Raw genomic sequence first — 24,780 nt, 5'->3', positions numbered from 1 at the left:
GAGATAACACTTCACACCTGTTAGGAGTGTATTATGCCCTTTCAAAAAAAAGTAAGGAAAATAACAAGTGTAGGTAAGGAAGTAACAGGAAACATGAGAGTAATGCTGTTAGGAATATCAAATAGTGCATTTACTGTGAAAAAACAGAAAAAATACTACAGTTCAGTTCAGTTCAGTCCCTCAGTCGTTTCCGACTCTTTTCGACCCCATGGACTGCAGCACGCCAGGCCTCCCTGTCCATCGCCAACTCCCGGAGTTTACTCAAACTCATGTCCCTTGAGTCAGTGATGCCATCCAACCATCTCATCTTCTGTCATCCCCTTCTCTTCTTGCCTTCAATCATTCCCAGCATCAGGGTCTTTTCAAATGAGTCAGTTCTTCGAAACAGGTGTCCCAAGTACTGCAGCTTCAGCTTCAACATCAGTCTTTTCAATGAATATTCAGGACTGATTTCCTTTAGGATGGACTGGTTGGATCTCCTTGCAGTCCAAGGGACTCTCAAGAGTCTTCTCCAACACCACAGTTCAAAAGCATCAATTCTTCAGCACTCAGCTTTCTTTATAGTACAACTCTCACATCCATACATGACTACTGAAAAACCATAGCCTTGACTAAACAGATCTTGTTGGCAAACTAATAATCTCTGCTTTTTAATATGCTGTCTAGGTTGGTCATAGCTTTTCTTCCAAGGAGCAAATGTCATTTAATTTCATCACTGCAGTCACCATCTGCAGTGATTTTGAAGCTCAAAAAAAGAGTCTGTCAACAGTTTCCGCTGTTTTCCCATCTATTTGCCAAGCAGTGATGGGACCAGATGCCATGATCTTCGTTTTCTGAATGTTGAGCTTTAAGCCAACTTTTTCACTCTCCTCTTTCACTTCATTCATCAAGAGCCTCTTTAGTTCTTCTTTGCTTTCTGCCATAAGGGTGGTGTCATCTGCATATCTGATGTTATTGATATTTTTCCTGGCAATCTTGATTCCAGCTTGTGATTCATCCAGCCCAGTGTTTCTCATGATGTACTCTGCATATAAATAAGCAGGGTGACAATATACAGCCTTGACTTACTCCTTTCCCTATCTAGAATCAGTCTGTTTTTGCATGTCCAGTTCTAACTGTTGCATTTTGACCTGCATAAAGATTTCTCAAGAGGCAGGTCAGGTGGTCTGGTATTCCCATATCTTTCAGAATTTTCCACAGTTTGTTGTGGTCCACACAGTCAAAAGCTTTGGAGTAGTCAATAAAGCAGAAGTACATGTTTTTCTGGAACTCTCTTGCTTTTTCGATGATCCAACAGATGTTGGCAGTTTGATCTCTGGTTCCTCTGCCTTTTCTAAATCCAGCTTGAGCATCTGGAAGTTTATGGTACACGAACTGTTGAAGCCGGGCTTAGAGAATTTTCAGGATTACTTTGATAGCGTGTGAGATGAGTGCAGTTGTGCAGTTTCTGAACATTCTTTGGCATTGCCTTTCTTTGGGATTGGAATGAAAACTGACCTTTTCCAGTCCTGTGGCCACTGCTGACTTTTCCAAATTTGCTGGCACATTGAGCGCAGTATTTTCACAGCATCATCTTTTAGGATTTGAAATAGCTGAACTGGAATTCCATTACCTCCACTAGCTTTGTTCATAGTGATGCTTCTTAAGGCCCACTTGACTTCACATTCCAGGATGTCTGGCTCTAGGTTGATGATCCCACCATTTTGATTATCTGGGTCGTGAAGATCTTTTTTGCATAGTTTTTCTGTGTATTCTTGCCACCTCTTTTAATATCTTCTGCTTCTGTTAGGTCTATACCATTTCTGTCTTTTATTATGCCCATCTTTGCATGAAATGTTCCCTTGGTATCTCTAATTTTCTTGAAGAGATCTCTAGACTTTCCCACTCTATTGTTTTCCTTTATTTCTTTGCACTGATCACTGAGGAAGGCTTTCTTATCTCTCCTTGCTATTCTTTAGAACTCTTCATTCAAATGGGTATATCTTTCCTTTTCTCAATTGCCGTATGATCCAGCAATTTCACTTCTGAGTATATACCAAAAGAAATGAAAGCTGGCACCCAAACAGAAATTTATACATCAGTGTTCATATCTGTATTATTCACAAGAGCCAAAAAGGTGGAAATAATTAATATGTCCAAAATAACAGGTGAATGGATAAGTAAAATGTAACATACAAATGGTATGGTACAAAAGGAATGATACTCCCTAAAAAGGAATGAATTTCTGATACATGCTATACCACAGATGAACTTTGAAAACATTATACTAACTAAATAAACCACTGCACAACAAAAGGAGAAACATTGTATACTTTGACTTAGATGAAGGTCCTAGAGCAGTCAAATTCATAGACAGAAAGTGGAATAGGGCTGGAAAGAGGTAAGGAATGCCAAGTTATTGTTTAACATGGGTACAGAGTTTCTGTTTTGGAGATGAAAAAGATCTGGAAATGGAGAGTAACAATGGTTACAAAAGACTGCCACTATACTTAATGGTACTGAACTGTAAACTTAAAAATAGTTAAAATAGTAATTTTTCAAAAGATATTTGATATATCAAACAAATATTAAAAGAAAGCTGGTATTGTGTGTGGCCACAAAGCTATGAATGAGGACATGTACAAACTGCAGTATTATTTGTATCAGAAAAAAATTTGGAAATAACCTAATTAACCATAAAAAACAGGAAGGACAGATTATACATTTACATGACAGACTATACCAGTTGAACTAGTGCTATATTAATCAAAATACATCAAAAAATAGTTTAAATGGAACTTAAGCATTAGCTACAATGTTCTAACAATTTAAAGTATGAAAGAACTACAATTTAATAAGTAAATTATTTTAATAATAAAGCAACTTAGCTTGCAGAAAGGACATGCGAAGTCCTGAGGAGAGCTAGTTTGCACCTCCTGGCTCAGGGGAATGGGGGCCAGCGGTTAAAAAGGGGTTAGGTAAAGCACACCTCCCAGGACCAAGTGCCCTGCTTCCCACACAGGACATTGTTCCCAAGGCCAACCATAGTTACCATTCATCAGCTAACAGGAAAATGGCTTTGATGAATATATAAAGGAAGAGTAAAGATGTTGAGGGATATATAAAGGCAGTATGAGTGGGACTGGCATTGTGAAAAATGGATGCAGTGGTCAAGCCAGATTATGTCATCACTTCTGACAGCGAATCTCTCACTATAAAAATTGAGTGCACCTTTGAAAACACAGTTTTCTTGAAAGCTAGAAGAGAAGTTTGAAGAAACCACAGCTGTTGGTAGAAAACCTCAAACTGTCTTCAACTGAGAATGTGTTATGAACAATGTCACCTGTACCAGGATCTATGAAAAGGTATTACAAAAATTCCAACATCATTTTAGAGGAACAAGCTGTTAAAATAAACAAGCTCAATTTGCTGAATCTTCACAATACTATTTTTCATCACTGTGTTCTATTATCTCTATCACACATGTTTTATACACAACTATTTCCAAGCACTGACTTAATTAGGATCATCCCTACATATAAAATCCTAAAAACACACCAAAGATATTACTGGACCTCATCAATTTGATAAAGATACTGGATACAACTATCTACTGTATTTCTGTAAAATAACATGAACTATCAGAAAGGGAGCTTTAAAAAACAATCCCATTTACCACCACACCAAAAATCTCACTAAAGCGTTAAAAGACTTGTTTGTACTCTGAAAACTGTAAAACACTGATGAAAGAAAAATATGACAGAAACAGATGGAAAGATATATCATGTTCATGGACTAGAAAAATTAATAGTGTTAAAATGACAATGTTACTCAAGGCAATCTACATATTCAATGAAATCCCTATCAAAATACCAAAGGCATTTTTCACAGAACTGTAACAGGAGGGAAAGGGGCAGGGCAAAACTTTTGAAAGAATAACATCACCCAAGGCCATTCTAAATGATTAGAATCAAATGGGACCAAGATGGCAGACAAGACTAGATCTTGGTCCTCAATCTGATCCATATGACACACCCAGAAGTGCCATGACAGTTCCAAGGCACTATTAAAAGACCAAGGAATGGGCAGTCGCCCAAATCCTGGAAATCTCCGCCCCTTCCCAAAAATAGCTGGAATAATCCTCCCACTCATTAGCCTATTAAATTACCCAGCCTATCAAAACTAACCCCGCCACAGTTCATGGCTGCACTCACCCTCTGTGATGGCCCACACTCTGTCTGCAGAGTGTGCTTCTCTCTGTATCTGAATAAATCCACTTCTTACCTATCATTTTGTCTCTCACTGAATTTGTTCTGCAATGAGACATTAAGAACCTGAGCTTCATTAGGTCCAGAAACCAGGAGCTGTGGGTTTTGGCTGGGTTTGAGTCCCAGCCACGGGGGTTCAAGTCCCAAGCAGGGTTTTGGCTGGGTTCAAGTCCCAGCCACGTGGATTCAAGTCCTAAGCGGGGTTTTGGCTGGGTTTGAGTCCCAGCCACGTAGGTTCAAGTCCCAAGCAGGGTTTTGGCTTGGTTTGAGTCCCAATCTGTTGTAAATGGTTTCAGAACTAGAACAAAAACAATCTTACTTTGTATGTAAGTATGAAAGACCTGGAATAACCAAAGCAATCTTGGTAAAGAAGAACAAAGCTGGAGGTATCACACTGACTTTAGACTATACCACAAAGCTACAGTAATCAAACCAGTATGGTAATAACCAAAAAAGACACAGAAATCAATGGATAGAATAAACAACCCAAAAGTAAACCCATGCACTTAAGATTAATGAATATATCACAAAGAAGGAAAGAATATGCAATAGAAAAATGAGTCTCTTCAATAAGTAATACAGGAAACTGGACAAACATGCAAAAAGAACAGAATCAGAACATTTTCTCACAACATATACAAAAGTAAATGTAAAATGGATCAAAAACCTAAATGTAAGGATGGAAACCATAAAACTCTTGAAAGAAAACAGACATTATTTGACATAAACACTAGCAATATTTTCTAGATCTGTCTCCTAAGGCAAAGAAACAAAAGCAAAAATAAACAAATAGGACCTAATTAAACATAATACTTTTTGCACAATAAAGGAAACATCAATAAAAGACAACTTATGAAATGGGAGAAAATATTTGCAAATGATATGACTGATACAGGGTTAATATCCAAAATATATAAACAGCTCACATACAACTCAATATTTCTCTTAAAAAAGACAAAAAGTGGGTAGAAAACCTGAATAGAAATTTTTCCAAAGATATTTAGGTGACTAACAAGCACATGAAGAAATGCTCAACATCACTAATCACCAGAGAAATGCAAATCAAAACTACAATGAGATATTATCTCACACCTGTAAAATGGCTATCATGAAAAAGTCTACAAATAATACAGTGTTGGAGAGGATGTGGAAAAAAGGGGACCTTAGTACACTGTTGGTGGGAATGTAAATCGGTGCAGCCATTATAAAAAGCAGTATGAAGGTTCTGCAGAAAACTAAAACTAGAACTACTATATCATCCAGCAATTCCAAGCCTGGGAATATATACAAAGAAAACAAAAACATGAATTTGAAGGCATACATGCACCCCAGCATTCACAGTAATATTACTTAACAATAGCCAGGATATGGAAGCAACCTAGTATCCATCAACAGATGACTGTATAAAGAAGATATGATCTATATTACACAATGGAATATTACTCAGCCATAAGAAATAATGAAATTTTTGCTGTCTGCAAAGACATGGATGAACCTCGAGGGTATTATGCTTACTGAAGTAAGTCAGAGAAAGACAAGCATTGTATGTTGTCACTTATATGTGGAATCCAAAAAAATGAATAAAACAAAACAGACTCACAGATAACAAACTGGTAGTTACCAGAGGCAAAGGAGAGGGACAAAATAGGTATGAGGATTAAGAAGTAAAACCTACTATATATATAAAATAATTTAGCTGCAAGACATATTACACAGCACAGGAAATATAGCCAATATTTTATAATAACTTTTTTGCATATACATTTTTAATGTATTTAATTGTGCCAGGTCTTAGTTGTGGCATGTGGGTCTAGTTCCCTGACAAGGGATTGAACACTGGGCCCCTGCATTGGGAGCACAGAGTCTTAGTCACCAGACTACAAGGGAAGTCCCTGTAACAACTTTAAATGAAGCATAATCTATAAAAACTGTGAATCACTATTCTGTATACATGAAACTAATATAAGACTATAAATCAATCATAATTCAATTAAAAAAACTAGAAACAGAGACCAGATCAAGATGGCGAAGGAATAGGACATGGAGCTCACATTCTCTGACAAACATATCAAAAATATATCTACATGTGGAACAATTCTCATATAACATCTACAAAACACTGGCAGAAGACCTCAGACTTCCAAAGAGGCAGGAAAATATCCACATAACTCAGTAGGGCAAAAGAAAATAGAAAAAGAGAGAAAAAGTAATTGGGGCAGGACCCGTGACCCTGAGAGGGAACTGTGAAAGAAGAAATGTCTCCACACTAGGAATACCACTCACTTGGTAGGGAGATCAGCCAGGACAGAGGGAGAGCTTCAGAGCCTCAGAGAGTGCAGGAATTGCCTTAAGAACACAGCAGAGAGAGATCTGCACAGATGGTGATGGCCACCCGGCACTTCCCAGTCTGAGACACTGGGAGGGACTGGGAAAGGCAGGCACTGGGTGCCAAGGCTACAGCTTCAGAGGTCAGACCCAAGGGAGAGGACTAGGGTTGGCTACATGGAGACAGCCTGAGGGGCTATAAGGATACTGCGGAAGGAGGCCTGGACCTGCCAAAGAGTCAGGGCACCATTGTCAGGGGGCATGTAAGAAAAGAGTCACTCTCCAGGTGATAGCTTACAGTGAATGGTGTCGGATTCATAATCTCCAAAAAAGATTTAGCTTTGGGATCAGGGACCAGGCTTGATTACTCAGAACTTTTGCATGACAGAAATTTTATTACAGTGAAAAAGGACAGAGAAAGAATATCAAAAGGGGAACAGAGAGTGTCCCACTACCTAGTCTTACCAAGGCCTTACATACTTTTACCAGATCCACTCCCACAACATACATCTTAAATTAACAAGATCAGAACAATATAAAGTTCTTACCAACCAGACCCACTCCCATAACATATTTTAAGATAACAGGATTAGTCAGAAGGTTCCTGTTAAGAAGGAGAAACATGTCCTCAAGCAAGATCAGTTCAGTTCTGTTGCTCAGTTTCTTTGCGACCCCATGAACCGCAGCACGCCAGGCCTCCCTATCCATCATCAACTCCTGGAGTTTGCTCAAACTCATGTCCATGGAGTTGGTGATACCATCCAACCATCTCATCCTCTGTCGTCCCCTTCCCCTCCTGCCCTCAATCTTTCCCAGCATCAGGGTCTTCTCAAAAATGAGTCAGCAAGATACATTGTTGTTATATAATCATCAGTAGGGAACTCAAGGAAAAACACACCCTTGAGCAAGATGAGTTGTTTTGTTGTGTAATTATTAGCTCTGGGCTTAAAGAAAGTTAGTCTTAAAGACTGTTTTCATAATAACTCAGAGTTTAAGAAAAAGCATCTTACTTGACTAAGCTAAAGTGAAAGTGAAGTCACTCAGTCCTGTCGGATCCTTTGGGACCCCATGGACTGTAGCCTATCAGGCTCCATCGTCTGTGGGATTTTTCAGGCAAGAGTGCTGGAGTGGATTGCCATTTCCTTCTCCAGGGGATCTTCCCGACCCAGGAATTGAACCCGGGTCTCCCGCATTGCAGGCAGACGCTTTACTGTCTGAGCCACGAGGGAAGCCCGATAGAAAGCAATATAGAAAAAAACATTTGCCCCTTTCTCCTCCTTGAGAACCCAGGACCCCTTCCTCCTTGAGGGCCATGGACTCCTTACCAACCTATCTAAAAATCGGCTCTCTCACAGACAAACTCTCAGGTGGCCTATATGAGCTCTAGAAGCAGGCATATCTACCTCAGACCCCAGAGGTAAACACAGACCACTGCTGCAAAGCGTCCCACAACTGGGAGCCAACCACTGCCCATGCCTTACTGGAAGCATGCATGGGTAACACACCTGCACACCCTCTATCAAGGGGATAATGGCCAGCACATGTTGAGTAAAGAGATGGCAAACGTGGCAAACATCCAGACCAAAAACTTCCCTCACGCCAAAAAACATTAACCCCACACAAGCTACACAGGAATGCTCCAGCATATAACAGCACTCCAAGACTGCTTCTCTTAAACTCACAGAATAAGATAAATAAAAGGAAGATGAAGAAGCAGATGAACCACTCTCAGTTAAAAGTCCAAGAAAATTACCTGGAAGGAAGAAACAATGAAACAGATTCTTTTTTAGTCTAATAGGAGGTAATGGGATTTCCCTGGTGATCCAGTGGTTGAGACTCTGCACTCCCAATGCAGACCACACCATTTTGATCGCTAGTCAGGTAACTAGATCCTACATGCCACAGGCCCTACCCTCCAAGAAAGACGGAGGTAATGGAAATACTGAAGAATTAAGAAAGGTTATTGACAGAAATGCAGATTATTGTAAAAAGGAGCTAGAAAGTATGAGGAGGAACCAAGAAAAATTAGAAAATTCATTTGCTGAGATGAAAACTGAGCTAAAAGCAATGAATAATTCAATGAATAATGCAAAAGAAAGAATAAGTGACCTGAAAGACATAATAATAGAAATCACTGAAGCAAAATAACATTCAGAAAGTCAAATGAAAAAAAAAAAAAGGAAAGCAGTATAAGAAACCTACAGGATAATATAAACCATCCCAATCTATGCATACTAGGATTTCTAGAAGAAGAAAGAGAAAAGGGGATTGAACATGTATTTGAAGAAATTGTGGCTGAAAATTCCCCAAACCTAAAGGAAACAGATATCCAGATATAAGAAGCACAGAGGATCCCAAACAAATGAATCCAAAAGACCTACACCAAGACATATGATAATAAAAATGGCAAAAGTTAAAGATAAACAAAGAATTCTAAAGGCTGCAAGAGCCCCATAAGGCTATCAACAAATTTCTCTACAGAAACAATGCAGGCCAGAAGGAAGTGGTAAAATATATTCAAAGTTTTGAAAGGGAAAAACCTGCCACCTAGAATACTCTACCAAGCAAGATAGATAATCATTTAGAACAGTAGGGAAATAAAGAATTTCTCAGACAAGCAAAAACTCAAAGTCTACCGAAATACTAAATCTATCTTAAAAGAAATATTGAAAGATCTTCTCTAAATAGAAAAGAAGCAAGAAGATATAAGAAGGAGGAAATCAAAATTTGAAAATAAATCACTTAAATTAGCCAGTACATATATCAAAAAGAGAGAATAAAAAACCTATTAGTGAAAGTAATGGTAAACACAAGGAAGAGCAACAAGATAAACATGAAAATGTAAAAAAGGACATCAAAATAATAAAATGTGGGGAAGGAGTAAGAAAATACATTCTTTTTTTCAGAATGTGTTTAACCTATATGTCTAAAGCAAGCAGATACAGAAAGGAGTTAAGATACTTGAAAAACAAGGTAACCACAAATTAAAAAACATACAGCAGATTCACAAAAACCAAAAACAAGAGAACACAAGAATTAAGATAAAAGGAAATCATCAAACCACAAAAAGAAAAACAGAAAGAAAAAGGAAACAAAAGAAACAAAGTATCAACTAGAAAACAAGGTTTAATATAGCAATAAATATGCATCGAAAATTACCTTAAATCTCAATGGACTAATGCTCCTATCAAAAGACATAGAGTGGCAGACTGGATTTAAAAAAAAGCCTACAATATGCTGCCTACAAGAGACCCACCTTAGGGCAAAGAACATACACAGATTGAAATTGAAGGAATGAATAAAGATATTTCATGCAAACAGAAATGAAAAGTAAGTGGGAGTTGCAATACTCATATCAGACAAAATATAGTTTAAAGCAACTGTTATAAAGAAAAACAAGGAAACTATATAATGATAAAAAAATCAATACAAGAAAAGAGTTTTGCACTCGTCAACATATATACATCTAATGCAGGAGCACCCAAATACATAAAACAAATACTAACAAACACAAGGGAGAAACTGATGGGAATAACAATAATAATAAAAAACTTTTAACACCCATACACATCAATAAACAGATACTATAGACAGAAAATATGCAACAGAGATCCTAAATGATACAACAGAATACTTAGATTTATTTGATATTTTCAGGATACTACATTCAAAAAGAAACCCAAAATACATATTCTTTTCAAAATACATGGGACAAGCTCAAAGACTGGCCACATACTATGGCACAAAACTAACCTCAACAAATTTAAGAATACAGAAATTATTTCAATCACATCTCTGATCACAAAGGAACGAAACTAGAAATCAACCAGAGGAAAAGAAATGGGAAGTTCACAGCAATACAGGCCTTATTCAAAAACATAAGAAAAATCCCAAACAAACAACCTAACCTACCCCCTAAAAGAATTAGAAAAAGAAGAAGAAACAAAACCTGAAGTCAACAGAAGGAAATAATAAAAATCAGGCAGGGCATAAGAAAAAGAGAGATTTAAAAAATAAAAAAGAATCAATAAAACCAAGGACGAGTTCTTTGAAAAAGTAAACAAAATTGACAAGATTCTGGCCAGCCTCACCCAGAAAAAAGAGAGAGAAATCAACAAAATAAGGAATGAAAAAGGAGAAATCTCAAGTGATACTTCAGAAATACAGAAAGACCTAAGAGAATACTATGAATAATTATACGCCAACAAATTGGACAACCAAGGAACTTCCCTCGTGGTCCAGTAGCTAAGACTCTGTGCTCCCAATGCAGGGAGCCCAGGTTCAATCTCTGGTCAGCGAACTACATCCCACAGGCTGCAAGGGTTCACATTCTCCAACGAAGAGTTTACAAGTTGAAACTAAAGATCCCTCATGCCAAAATGAAGACTGAAGATCCTACTACCAAAATTAAGAGCCAGTGCAGATAAATAAGTAATTTTTTTTTTTACAAAACAGAAGGGTTATGGCTTCCCTGCTGGCTCAGTGTTAACGAATCCGCCCACCAATGGAAGAGACACAGGTTCAATCCCTGATCTGGGAAGATCTCACATGCGGTGGAGCAACTAATCCCATGTGCAGTAACAATTGAGCCTGTACTATAGAGCCCAGGAGCTGCAACTACTGAGCCCACACACTCTAGAGCCTGTGCTTGGCAACAAGAGAAGCCACAGTCACCACTAGAGGAAAGCCCAAACAGCAACAATGAACCAGCACAGCCAAAAATAAATAAATAAATGAGAAGGGTTAAGAAGTCCACATATAATAAAAACTTAGATCAAAATCAACTGAAAAAATTTTAATTTGACACCTCAGAAGAAATGGACAACTTTCTAGAAATATACAGCCCACCAAAACTGAATGAGGAAGAAATAGATCATTTAAACAGACTGATAACTAGAAGTGAAACAGAATCTGCTATTTAAAAAAAAAAAAAAATCCCCTACAAACAAAGGTCCCTGGACCAGACAGCTTTACAGCCAAATTCTACCAAATATACAAAAAACCTATACCAATTCTTCTCAAACTCTACTAAAAACACTGTAGGGGAGGGAACAATATCAAAATAATTCTACGAAGTCACCATCACACTAATTCCAAAACCAAAGACACTACCAAAAAAGAAAATTATAGGCCAATATTTTTTATGAACGTGGAATAGCTCCTCTAGGCCCTCCTGTGCCCGTACAGCCACCACTCCTTGGACATGGGGTAGCTCCTCCCGGCCGCCGCCCCTGACCTCAGACATGGGGTAGCTCCTCTTGGCTGCTCCTGCGCTGTGGCAGCCTGGCACTCTCCGCCGCGGCCCCTGACCTCGGACGTGAGATAGCTCCTCTCGGCTGCCGCCCCTGACCTCCGACGTGTGATAGCTCCTCTCGGCCGTTCCTGCGCCGTCGCAGCCTGGCACTCTTGGCCGCTGCCCCTGACCTCGGACGTGGGGTAACTCCTCTTGGCCGCGGCCCCTCGGGCATGGGGTCCTCCCGGCTTCTACCCCTGACCTCGGACGTGGGGTAGGTCCTCTCAGCCGCACTCTGTGCGCCCGTCGCAGCCGCCCGCGTTCTGTGCGCCATCGTAGCCACCCACACTGGTTTTTCCCGTGGTCATGTATGGATGTGAAGAATTGGACTGTGAAGAAAGCTGAGCACCGAAGAATTGATGCTTTCGAACTGTGGTGTTGGAGAAGACTCTTGCGAGTCCCTTGGACTGCAAGGAGATCCAACCAGTCCATTCGGAAGGAGATCAGCCCTGGGATTTCTTTGGAAGGAATGATGCTAAAGCTGAAACTCCAGTACTTTGGCCACCTCATGCGAAGAGTTGACTCATTGGAAAAGACTCTGATGCTGGGAGGGATTGGAGGCAGGAGGAGAAGGGGACAACAGAGGATGAGATGGCTGGATGGCATCACTGACTCCATGGACGTGAGTCTGAGTGAACTCTGGGAGTTGGTGATGGACAGGGAGGCCTGGAGTGCTGTGATTCATGGGGTCGCAAAGAGTCGGACACGACTGAGCGACTGAACTGATTTTTTAATGAATATACATGAAAAAAATTCTCAACAAATATTAGCAAACTGAATCCAACAACACATAAAAAACTCCCATACAGAGACTTCCCTGGAGGTTCAGTGATTAACACTCTGCCTGTCAATGCAAGGGACACAGGTTCGATCCCTAGTCTGGGAAGATTTCACATGCCACGGAGCAACTAAGCCTATGTGCCACAACTACTGAACCCACATGCCACAACTGCTGAGCCCACATGCCCTAGAGCCTGTGCTCTACAAGAGAAGCCACCACAATTAGAAGCCAGCACACCACAAGGAAGAGTTTCTCTACTGGCATAACTAGAGAAAGCTCAAGTGCAGCAATAAACATCCACTGCAGTCAAAAATAAATATAAATAAATAAACAACCTGTTAAAGAAAAAAAAAAAGGTCATACACCATGACCATGTGGGATTCATCCGAAGTTCACAAGGATGGTTCAACATATGCAAATCAATGTAATACACCACATTAACAAAAATCTGGAGTCAAAAACAACATGATCATCTCAATAGGTGCAGAAAAAGCATTTGACAAATTCAGCATCCATTCATGAAAAAAAATCTTAGCAAACTGAGTATATAGGGAAAATATCTCAACATAATAAAAGCTATTTATGACAAACCCACAGCCAATGAAATATACAATGGGAAAAGCCAAAATGCCTTTCTGCTAAAATCTGGAACAAGACAAGGATCCCACTTCTACTCAACATAGCATTGGAAGTCTTAGTCACAGCAATCAGACAAGAAATAAAAGGTATCCAATTTGGAAGGGAAGAAGTAAAAGTGTCACTACATGAAGATGATATGATAGAATATATAGAAAACCCTAAGTACTCTACACAAAAACTACTAGATCTAATCAATGAATTAAGCTAAGTAGTAGGATACAAGATTAATATCCAGAAATTGTTTGCATTTCTTTACATGAACAATGAAATGTCAGAAATGGAACGTAAAAAAAAGTTGCTTTAAAATTGCAACAAAAAATAATAAAATATCTAGGAATAAACTTAACGAAGTGAAAGATTTATACATTGAGAACTATAAAACATTAATATAGAAAATTAAAGAGAATTCAATGAAATGGAAAGATATGCCATGCTTTTCGATTGGAAGAATTAACATTGTTAAAATGGCCAAGACTAGCCAAAGCAATCTACATATTTAATGAGATCTCTATCAAATTACCCATGACATTTTCCACAGAACTAGAACACATAATCCAAAAACTTATATGGAACCAAAAAGGACCCAAAACCACCAAATCAATCCTAAGGAATGAAAACAAAACAGGAGGCATAACTCTCCCAGACTTCAAACAATACTACAAAGCTACAGTAATTAAAAAAAATAGTGTGGTATTGGTACAAAACCAGATATACAAATAAAAATAACAGACTATAGAGCCCAGATGTCTACACACTTAGAGTCAATTAATCTTTGACAAAGGAGTCAAGAATATAAAATGGGGAAAAAAATCTCTTTAGCAAGTGTTGCCAGTAAAGTTGGATAGCTGCATGTATTTCAATGAATTTAGAACACACAGTCGCACGATGCACAAAAATATATTCAAGTAGCCTAAAGACTTAAATATAAGTCTTCCAAGGCAATAGAAAAAATAAACAAATGGGACCTAGTCAAACCTACCAGCTTTTGCAGAGCAAAGGAAACTATTTCTATGGAATGGGAGAAAATATTTGCAACTGATACAACCAACAAGGGCTTAACCTCCAAAATATACAAACAGCACATACAATTCAACAACAAAAAAAGCTATCCAATTAAAAAATGGGCAGAAACCCTTAATAGCCATTCTCCAAAGAAGACATACAGATGGTCAAACAGCACATGAAAAGATGTTCAACATCACTAATTATTAGAGAAATGCAAATCAAAACTAAAATGAGGTATCACCTCACACCAGTCAGAATGGCCATCATTAAACGTCTAGAAACAATAAATGCTAGAGAGTGTGTGGAGAAAAGGGAACCCTTCTACGTTGTTGGCTGGGAATGTAAGTTGGTGCAGCCACTATGGAAAACAATATGAAAGTTCCTGAGAAGATTAACATTAAAATCACCATATGATCTAGCAATCCCACTCCTGGGCATATACCCAGACAAAACTATAAGATACATGCACCCCTATGTTCATAGCATCACTATTTACAATAGCCAAAACATGGAAACAACCTAAAGGTCCACTGACCCATGAATGAATAAAGAAGCCATGGTACATATATACAATGGAATATTACTTAGTCATAAAAAGAACAAACTAATGCCTTTTGCAGCAACATGGATGCAAGTAGAGATTATCATACTAAGTGAAGTCAGAAAGAGAAAGACAATACCTTATCATATCACTTATATAAGGAATCTAAAATATGGCACAAATGAACCTATCTACAAAACAGAAAGTCTCATAGGCACAGAGATCAGACTTCTGGTTGCCAAGGCTGGGGGGAAGGGGAGTGAGAAGGATGCACTGGTAACTTGGGGTTGGTAGATGCAAACTATTACATTTAGAATGGATAAACAATAAGATTCTACTGTTTAGCAGAAAGAACTATATCCAATCTCCTGACATAAACCATAATGGAAAAGAACATTTTGAAAGCATGTATATGGACTCCCTGGTGGTCCAGCGGTAAGAATTCACCTTGCAATGCAGGGGACACAGGTTCAATCCCTGGTCAGGGAACTAAGGTGGGATTGAACAACTAACATTGTTCCCACCTGGCAATCCCACATGCCAGGGAGCAACTAAGCCCACAAACCAAAACTACTAAGCCCAAGTGCTATAGAGCCCATGAGCCACTACTAGAGAATGCATGTGCCACAACTACTGAAGCCTGCACACTCTGGAGCCCACAGGTTACAACCATTGAGTCTGTGTGCCACAACTAAGAGTCCACATGCCACAAGGAAAGATCCTGCATGACGCAACAAAGATCCCACCTGCTGCAACTAAGACCTGAAGCAGTCAAATTAATTAACTTTTTTAAAAATATGTACATGAGAATAACTGAGTCACTTTGTTGTACAGCAGAGACTGACACAACATTATAAATCAAATATGTTGTTGTTTAGTCACTGTGTCCAACTTTTGCGACCCCATGGACTGTAGCCCGCAAGGCTCCTCTGTCCATGGAATTTCCCAGGCAAGAACAGTGGAATGTATTGCCATTTCCTTTTCCAGGGGACCTTCCCAACCCAGGGACTGAACCCACATCTCCTGCATTGGCAGGTGGATTCTTTACCACTGAGTCACCAGGGAAGCTATAAATCAACTATACTTCAATAAGACAAAAACAGGAACATTCCTTTGGTTAGTAGATAAAGGTATTTATAGCTAACAAAAAATAAATAAAGCAATGCAAAACATACTACTTTGCTCCATTTCCCTTATAGAAACTTGAAAAAATTGTGAACATTTTCCTTTAAACAGTAAGCAAACTGCATGAAGAAATAAACATGACAGTACAACTTACTAGATGCTATAAAAAGTGTTAAATGGGGCTTCCCTGGTGGCTCAGTGGTGAAGAGTCCGCCTGCCAATGTAGGAGACACAGGTTGGATCCCTGATCTGGGAGGATGCAACATGCCCCAGAGCAGCTACAACTCTGCACCACAACTATTGAGCCTGTGCTCTAGAGCCCATACTCCACAACAAGAGAAGCCAAAGCAATGAGAAACCCAAGCACTGACCACAACTAGAGAAAAGCCCAAGCAGCAACAAGGACCTAGCACAGCCAAAAATTAATATAAATAAAATTTTTAAGTGTTAAATGCAATACCTCTTTTTAATCTATCAAATATTCAATGGAAAAATGACTATTAATTGTAGAATAATATGCTATGAAATACACACTATCATATATGGTCAACGGTAATACAAGGATTTAGAAAACAATTTAGCAATAAGTCTTTGATATTCTCTTGCATAATTCTGCCTCTTTTTTATCTACACAAATAAAATAATTCTAAAGAAATAACTTTAATCACAAGACATTGATCTATGAGCTATTTACAACGGTCAAAAAAACTATGAATACTTAAATGTATAATAATGGCTCAACAGTCATGCCTAAGTCATACAATACCATACCAGCCATTTAAATTCCAAAAAGTTCAATTACAATATAAAAAATACTTCATGCTACAATGTTTAACGAAAAAAAGCAACTGAACATGAAGTATAATCACAACTATGTTTCAAAGTAAATAAAAATTTGCAAAAAAATAAAAACATTAATATTACCTGTGTGATAAAATTTCAAGTGATACTTTTTCTTCTACATTTTTGTAATATAATAAATTCATTGCATTACTCCTAAGTGCATGGAGATATAGGCTTTAAATTAAATAGTAATTCACAATTGACTTTTCACTAATCCAACAGATTTTCCACAATTCATTTACTACAAGTTTACTATTCATTCAAGTATGTCTATTAACTTATGTCCTTATTCAAGTAAAATTACAAAAAGTCCTTTTAACTGCTGGCAAGTATTAACTATGCAAAAATATAAAATAAAGCCTAATTTTCTATAAACTTTGTATGCCTTGATTTTACTCTCAAATGTGATAAAGGTCCAAACAGGTTGCTGCTATGCCAATGAATACCAATCACTGGAAAATCAAACATTAGGGTAAATGGTGGAATTTTTCTTAGCCCACACTGTCTCGGGTTTCCTTACATAACCATGACAAATTTTAACATCCATTTTATACACACTGACCTGATTTAAACTTCATGAAAACTTTATTACAGGGAACCAAGGCTCAGAAAGGCGCTTATGCCTGTACAGTGAGGGGCTGTGCCTGGCCCAGTCTTCCAGCCAGGAGGGCCCACAGCCTCTTCATCCTGCTCCTTCTGCACTACCAGGGTGGGTGGATGTTGGATATTCATCAGACTTAAATAGATGCCCCAGCTCAGGTCTCATTTTACTAGTGAAAAAACCCTAGAGTGCAGGACATATGGGAATAAAGCAGGACAGGTCTGGGTACCAGAAGGATCTACTGCTTTCAGGTATCTGCTCTCAACAAGGTTATGTGCTACTCTCCAGAGCAACATCTCTGACTGTGATGAAACACTCAACTACTGGGAACCAACACACTACCTCATCTATGGGAAGGGGTTTCAGGCTTGGGAATATTCCCCAGCTTATTTTTAAGATTCTTATTGGAGAAGGAAATGGCAACCCACTCCAGTACTCTTGCCTGGAAAATCCCATGGACGGAGGAACTGGTAGGCTACAGTCCATGGGGTCACAAAGAGTTGGACACAACTGAGTGATTTCACTTCAAGATTCTTGTATTTTACATTTTATAATGTCTACTAGCTTTTGTGAGCTATTTATGTGAACTCTACTTTTACAAGGCTGTGTGTAAGAAGTTTGGGTTGCATGTGCATCAAATGTTAGCCTTCTTGGTTCTCAGCACTGACATCTTTTGCTCATTATCAGCATTCCTTCCTAGAAGTTTCTGTTTGTACACTACCTTGATAGTTATGACTGGCTGGTATACAGACAAACTTCCATTAATATACTTGGATTAGCAACTGGGGCTATCTTAGGCTGGCCATTCAGTGTAGCTCTTGGTTTACCTATTGCCTCTGATTTGCTGGTCATGAAACAGGTTGGAAGAGTTTCTTTCATTGGTTGCTGTTTGCCCTAATTCTCCTTCTGGTGACTGTGGTAGTCACTGACAGCTACTATTACAGAAACTTGGTGACTGCACCACTCAACATTGTTTAGTATAATGTCTTTACTCTTCATGGACCTGATCTTTATGGTACAGAATTCCGGTATTTTTATTTAATTAATGAATTTCTGAATTTTAGTGTGGTCTTCGCTCACTGACATTTTTTATAGAATACCTACTGCAGAGATTTCATGATCAGAATTTAGGCCACCAACACTGGCTTACCTGGTAGCTCAGATGGTAAAGAATCCACCTATAATACAGGAGACACACATGACATGGGTTCGATCCCTGGGTTGGGAAGATCCCCTGGAGGAGGACATAGAAACCCGCTCTAGTATTCTTGCCTGAAAAATCCCATGGACAGAGGAGCCTGGTGGGCTATAGTCCATGGGGTCACAATGTCAGACACGACTATGCAACTTAAGACTTGGTTCCAATGTATATTTCAATTATAATTTTCTTCATCCAGCCTCATAAAGAAGAGAGAGTTCTCTTCCCTGTATATCCATTTATATGTCTCTGTGGTGCTGTGGCACTTTCTGCACTTCTGAAATGTTACCACTTCATGGTTCAGCAATACCGCCTGGAGCATGATACTGTTTGACATCAAATTGGCTGGTGTTAGGAACACTCTTCCTGTTTAGACTCTTACCTTCTTCCTGTTCTGTGGCACTGTTCAGAGGGTATTATGGGCCCCTTGATTTGTATCCAGAATTTTACTGAACTGCCACAGACCCAACCATCCACAGTGTCCCAGAAGGCCAAGCTGTTTATGTCTGTAAAGGGAAAAAAATGGTATAGATTTCCCAGCAGCTTCCTTCTGCCCAATAACTGGCAGCTTCAGTTCATTCCATTACAGTTCAGAGGCCAGCTACCAAAACCTTTTCCAGAGGGAACACTGGCCTACAGATTGTTCCTACTGATATGAATGACCAGAACCTAGAGGAGCCATCCAGATATACTGACATCAGTAAATGCTAGTGGATTTGGACACCATGAGAGTAACAAACCAGGAGCCAAAATATTCATCCAATAGAGAAGAATGGATCAACTTGGCCTACAGACCATTCCTTGATGCTTCCAGATCTTCAAAGTTCTATGTCTCTTCCTGTCAGATCAGTATACAGTGCATGCAAACTATACTATCCTCAAACCCCAGAAAGCAAAACAAACCAAAGAAAAGTGGAGGTTAGCACCATGCCTATGGCCCCAAAGGATAATCATCTTGTTAAATGGTGATTCCACAGACAGGACTCTCTCCAGGTCATTGCTTGTAACATTTGTAAAAAAGTCTGTCTGATACACACACACAAAAAATACACTTATTTGGTAAATGAAGTAAGCATTTAGTAAAAGCAAATTAAATAATTTGCACTTGTAATAGAAAATCAGGAATTCTATCTCTAATCAAAGCCAACCCTATACTGCATTCTTCAAAAGAAGTGAAGGCATAGTGACTAATTAACTTAATGAATAGGAAAAGTAGTTATGCTAATAGATAATTCTCAAAACTCAGAATATTTCAAAAATGTATTGATACCTTCAATTACTATAGCATACGTTTCCAAAATTTTTCATCTTTGTTCATTGCTTTATTATTTTGCATATATTCATTAATTTTTCATTTAATTTTTAATAAAAACACTATGAATACATTAAATTACCTAAGTTCTCTAGTTTTACTACGCATGATTAATCCACTGAGCTTACCATACTATCCTTATTTGGATACAGCAGCAATTAAACATAAGGTGCTAACAGTAAGAAAAACAAATCGTTTTAAATTCAATTTCTAAAACTTCCAACTGAAATTGGAACCTGATTCTCACAAAGATCAAGCCCTGAAAGATGTTACACAAGCATTCTAAACAAAGGAGAGGATCCGGAAAAGCCGCAGTTACATTATTTCACATGGGTTCATTTATTTTAAAAAGCCAAAACAAACAGAAAAAAAAAAAAAACAGTGAGCTACAAAAAGTAAGCAGCTTAGAAGTCTCACTACTATACTCACAACAAGAAAAAAGATAAATTGAAAATCAGTAAGTTTTCTTAGACCCATTAGAGACCTGAGGTCACAGGTTGCTGTTGTTTAGTTACCAAGTTGTATCTCTTTTGCAACTGCATGGACTGTAGCCTGCCAGGCTCCTCTGTCCATGGAATTTTCCAGCAAGAATACTGGAGTGGGTTGCCATTTCCTTTCCCAGGAGATCTTCCCCACCTGAGGATTAAATCTGTGTCTTGTGCATTGGCAGGCAGATTCTTTACTGCTGAGCCACCAGGGAAGCCCAAGGACACAGAACATATCACCAAAAAAAAAAAAAAGGAAAACAGGCAGATACAGAAAATCACATTTTTTTCTGAAGTGAGAACACTTCAACAGTAACTGATGAATTATGGGAAGCCAAAAAGGATTAGCCTGAGAGTTTAAAAAAAAAAAAAAAAATCCTGGGTTCCCAGTTGGAATGGGAGGCACACTTTGCTGGGTTTTACCTACAGGAGTCCCAAAAGGTTTTCAGGTTTTCATGAGAAAGATCTGAGGGGAAAAAAATCCTACTGCACCTTAAGTAGAAGGAGGGGAAAGTAACCATATTAAATATTAAAATACACCCAGAACATTCTCTTTTTAACAAAGTCATGCTCTCAAGGTAAACTACTACACCACAGCATTATCTACCTAGAGGAAGAGCAATTAGACAACCTCAGCCTCCTCCAGCTTTCCTACCTCACCTAAGTAGGGAGGGGAAAGGCTAAGAAACATTTCTGAAGGTCACAGCCCAGGGACAAGGGCATAAGATCAGTTTCCCTCTCCAACTCCTGGGATTTAATATAATAAAATAGAATTACAAATGGGAAAGCTATAAGATACAAATTCTGTTTAAGAAGGAATTCTTAAGAATACCCAAAGACAAAAGGGAAGAAAAAAAAAAAAACTAAAACAAGGAAACTAGAAGAAATAAAGGCTCTGGTATAAACAGCTACAGCAAACTTTAAACACAGCCTCATTCCTTGCCATGTTAACATAAAAGCTCACACTAAAAGCCTGACTACCTCATTTCTTATTACATACAGCTTTCAAAAAATTACAAGTCCTACTAAAAGGCAAGAAAAAACACAATCTAAAGTCACAAAGAGAGTATTAGAACCAGACTCAGAGAAGACAAAGAGTTTTGGAATTATCAGATAGGTAAATTTTAAATAACTATAACTAATACAATAAGGATTCTTAAGGGATAAAGTGAGCAGCTTGCAAGAATAGATGTGTAATGTAAGCAGAGATGAAAACTCAAATAAAGAAAAGAAAATGCTACAAAGCCAACACACTATATAAGAAAGAATGCCTTTGATGGACACAGCCAATGAAAGAATCAATGAGACTGAAGAGGAAAGAATCAGTGAGGATAATGTCAATATAAACCTTTTGAACTGAAATGCAAAGAGAAAAAATAATAAAAGGGAACAGAAAAACTAATAACTGTAGGACAATTACAGAAGTTGTAGCATAAATGTAACTGAAATACAGAGAAGAATGAAAATAGCAGAAGAAATGTTTGAAATAAAAGAACGGTGGAAAAGCTTCCAAAATTAATGACAGATACCAGAGAAGAAGGATATCAAGCAGTGTAAATACTAAATATCTACACCTAGTTTTCTCATATGCAAACAGCAGAAAAACAAAGCCAAAGAGAAAAATCTTTTAAAAAGCCAGGAAAAAAAATATTATCTATAGAGGATCAAGGATAAGCATTCGATCTTACATATTGTCCAAAACCATGCAAGCAAGAAGAAAGCAGAATGAAATATCTCACCAAGCTAGAATAATGTATCCAGTAAAATGATTCTTCAAAAGTAAAAGAAAAATAGACTTTCTCAAACAAAAACCAAAGGCATTTGTTGACAGTAGCTTTTCCCTGCAAGAAATGTTGAAAGAAGTTCTTCAAAGAGAAAGAAAATTATACAGGTCAGAAGTACACACCTACATAAAGACAGGAAGAGAGCATTAGATGAGAAATAAGTGAAGGTAAAATAACATCTCTCATGTTTCTTATCCTTAACTGACTTAATAGTCAACTGTCCAAACTAGTAATAGCAAAAAATGCATTGGGTGGTTATAGCTTATGGATAAGAAGAGGAATTGGGAATACTGTTATAACGTATCCACACTACTTGTGAAGAGGTATGCATGTGTGCTCAATCACTTTAGTCATATCTGACTCTTTGTGACCCTATGAACTGTACCCAGCCAGGCTCCTCTGTCATTAGATTCTATACATAAGAATACTGGAGTAGGTTGCCATGCCCTTCTCCTGAAGTGGTATAGTGTTATTTAAAAAGGGTCTGAGATTAGTTATAAATGTATATTGCAAACTATAAGGCAATCAATAAAAATGTTTAAAGAAGTATAATTTATAAGAAGAAATAAAATGAAATCATAGAAATGTTCAATTAAAACCAAAGGACAAAAAAGAAGATAAAGAAGAAAACAAGCACAATGAACAAAGTTATAAACATGGCAGGTATTAAACCAATTACATCAAAATTCACTTTAATGTGAATGATCTAAATTCACTAAGAGTCAGAAAATGTCAAGAACATGAGGTGGATATAATCAGATGTCAGAGTTGACTCAACCAAGACTCATATATATGTTGTCTTTATATATATTTAAAGACACCACTTTAAAGACATTGACTATAAATAAAGAGAAGCTAAGGGAAATACGGAGTTATTCTTTATAGGGTATAGAGGTTCAGTTTTGCAAGATGAAAAAGATCTGGAGATTGGCTGTACAACAATCTAAAAATGGCAAAAATGTACATAACACTATTGAAATGTAAACTTTAAAAAGGTTTATGTTATGTGTACCTTATCACATTTTTTTTAAAAAGTAAATGGATGTCTATTCAAGTCCTTGGTACACTTTCTGAGTTGTGTTTTTGCTGCTGAGTTGCAAATTTTCTTTATGTATTCTGGAAATTAAACACTTGTCAAATAAATGATTTGCAAACATTTTTTCTGTGGGTTGTCTTCTCACTATGGAGACTGTGCTTTAACACACAAATTTTTTATTTTAATTAGGTCCATATTATCTATTTTTCTTTTCTTGACTCTGTTTTTAGCATCTTATTTAGAGACCACTGACAAGCTCTATACAGTCAGCAAAAACAAGACCGGGAGCTGACTGTGGCTCAGATCATAAACTCCTTATTGCCATATTCAGACTTAAATTGAAGAAAGTGGGGAAAACTACTAGACCATTCAGGTATGACCTAAATCAAATCCCTTATGACTATACAGTGGAAGTAAGAAATAGATTTAAGGGTCTAGATCTGATAAACAGAGTGCCTGATGAACTATGGATGGAGGTTTGTGACATTGTACAGGAGACAGTAATCAAGACTATCCCCAAGCAAAAGAAATGCAAAAAAGCAAAATGGCTGTCTGAGGAGGCCTTACAAATAGCTGTGAAAAGAAGAGGAGTGAAAAGCAAAGGAGAAAAGGAAAGATATACCCATTTAAATGCAGAGTTCCAAAGAATAGCAAGAAGAGATAAGAAAGCCTTCCTCAGCAATCAGTGCAAAGAAATAGAGGAAAACAACAGAATGGAAAAGCCTAGAGATCTCTTCAAGAAAATTAGAGATGCCAAGGGAACATTTCATGCAAAGATGGGCACAATAAAGGACAAAAATGGTATAAAAGAAGCATAAGATATTAAGAAGAGGTGGTAAGAATACACAGAAAAACTATACAAAAAACATCTTCACGACCAAGATAATCACGATGGTGTAATCAATCACTCACCCTCACCTACGAAGCCAGACATCCTGGAATGGGAAGTCAAGTGGGCCTTAGAAAGCATCACTACAAACAAAGCTAGTGGAGGTGATAGAATTCCAGTTGAGCTATTCCAAATCCTGAAAGATGATGCTGTGAAAGTGCTGCACTCAATATGTCAGCAAATTTGGAAAACTAAGCAGTGGCCACAGGACTGGAAAAGGTCAGTTTTCATTCCAATCCCAAAGAAAGGCAATGCCAAAGAATGCTCAAACTACCACACAATTGCACTCATCTCACACGCTAGTAAAGTAATGCTCAAAATTCTCCAAGCCAGGCTTCAGCAATATGTGAACCATGAACTTCCTGATGTTCAAGCTGGTTTTAGAAAAGGCAGAGGAACCAGAGATCAGATTTCCAACATCCGTTGGATCATGGAAAAAGCAAGACAGTTCCAGAAAAACATCTATTTCTGCTTTATTGACTATGCCAAAGTCTTTGACTGTGTGGATCGCAATAAACTGTGGAAAATTCTGAAGGAGATGGGAATACCAGACCACCTGACCTGCCTGTTGAGAAACCTGTACACAGGTCAAGAAGCAACAGTTAGAACTGGACATGGAACAACAGACTGGTTCCAGATAGGAAAAGGAATACATCAAGGCTGTATATTGTCACCC

General features: G+C 38.0%; 1 protein-coding gene and 2 pseudogenes across 7 annotated transcripts in view; 2 read left to right on the top strand and 1 right to left on the bottom strand.

Annotated features, from left to right (window-relative positions):
• The window catches only part of ATRX (ATRX chromatin remodeler), a 285,985-nt gene that overhangs the window by 228,799 nt on the left and 32,406 nt on the right, over positions 1 to 24,780 (bottom strand). The gene's annotated exons all lie outside the window — the stretch shown is intronic.
• Positions 18,039 to 18,557, top strand: LOC109555137 (alpha-1,2-mannosyltransferase ALG9 pseudogene; annotated as a pseudogene).
• The window catches only part of LOC109554747 (alpha-1,2-mannosyltransferase ALG9 pseudogene), a 38,204-nt pseudogene continuing 32,027 nt past the window's right edge, over positions 18,604 to 24,780 (top strand).

The sequence above is a fragment of the Bos indicus genome, chromosome X (assembly GCF_029378745.1).
Source record: "Bos indicus isolate NIAB-ARS_2022 breed Sahiwal x Tharparkar chromosome X, NIAB-ARS_B.indTharparkar_mat_pri_1.0, whole genome shotgun sequence".
Taxonomy (NCBI): domain Eukaryota; kingdom Metazoa; phylum Chordata; class Mammalia; order Artiodactyla; family Bovidae; genus Bos; species Bos indicus.
Note: the sequence above shows the minus strand (reverse complement) of the source record. Positions and strands in the feature narration are given on the sequence as shown.